The sequence below is a fragment of the Rousettus aegyptiacus genome, unplaced genomic scaffold (genome assembly GCF_014176215.1).
Source record: "Rousettus aegyptiacus isolate mRouAeg1 unplaced genomic scaffold, mRouAeg1.p scaffold_m13_p_14, whole genome shotgun sequence".
In the NCBI taxonomy this organism is placed as follows: domain Eukaryota; kingdom Metazoa; phylum Chordata; class Mammalia; order Chiroptera; family Pteropodidae; genus Rousettus; species Rousettus aegyptiacus.
The window spans coordinates 48,825,908-48,826,920 of NW_023416289.1; the positions used below are offsets into that span (position 1 = coordinate 48,825,908).

At 49.9% G+C, this 1,013-nt stretch overlaps 1 non-coding gene across 1 annotated transcript; it reads left to right on the forward strand.

The window, feature by feature from the left end:
- The first annotated feature begins 733 nt into the window (after window positions 1-733).
- Window positions 734-806, forward strand: TRNAK-CUU. The gene has a single exon. It is a non-coding gene; the product is annotated as a tRNA-Lys (tRNA).
- Window positions 807-1,013: the final 207 nt, after the last annotated feature.

The following is a 1,013-nucleotide window of genomic DNA, read 5'->3' on the forward strand; positions in this document are numbered from 1 at the left end:
TTCTTTTTTCCTTACCACGTCGAGCACTCCCTCATCAACTGACACGATGTGCTGACTGGGAGCTATAGCTCCTATCAGAAAAGCAGAATAAATCTCTAATTTTCATTTTTGTAGGGGAGAGGTTTGAAATAATGTCCCCTCCCACACAGACATGCTATTAGTCTGTAGGATTAATGTCTTCCCGTTTCAGTTTGGTGCGAGCAAACGCTGTACGGATTTCAGAGCCCGCGGTAGCGTTTTAATCCTTTTCTATTGTGTAACGACAGGGTATGGCTGAGCTGAACCACCGGAACCTCAACGCCACACGCGGCCGAGAGGCCAGCTCTGCAGCCGTGCCCTGGACTCTGGTCTTCTCTGAAGGGAAGCCGGGCATTCCAGCTTGTGCATCCCGCACGCAGGTGGCGGGACATCCTCGGTGCCCGCGGCGGGTGCGCGACTCGCCGGGATCTCTGCGTGAACCGCAAGCCCGCGCTCGCGCGGCGTCTCCGCCTAGGTCCCTCAGCATCTGCATCCGCCGCTCCCCCGCTGACCGCTAGAAGGCCGCTCATGCATTTTACTCATCAGCACGTTCGCGCACACAGAACCAGGCACGAAACGCACATTTGAAAGTAGCGGAAAACTTTACCCAAAAAATTATGAAAAAAAGTAATAATAATACAAAATGTTAGTGTCGGAGCAAGTGAAAATAATTTCACTTCTTTGAAAAGACCTAGGAAGGAAGCACTTTACGTCTGCCCGGCTAGCTCAGTCGGTAGAGCATGGGACTCTTAATCCCAGGGTCGTGGGTTCGAGCCCCACGTTGGGCGGCTCTGCACTTTTTGTTAAAGTTTGTTCGCAGGTCCCATCAACAGTAATCCTTTAATCAGCTTCAACTTTCGTCGACTATTAAAACGGAGCCGATCCGGAGTTTCTTATTTTCAAACAAGTCAAGACAAAAATAGTGTGAAAACTGAACTGGCTAAAAAAGGGAACCATGAAACTACAAGGCAACTTCATCCTGTAAATACGCAGTT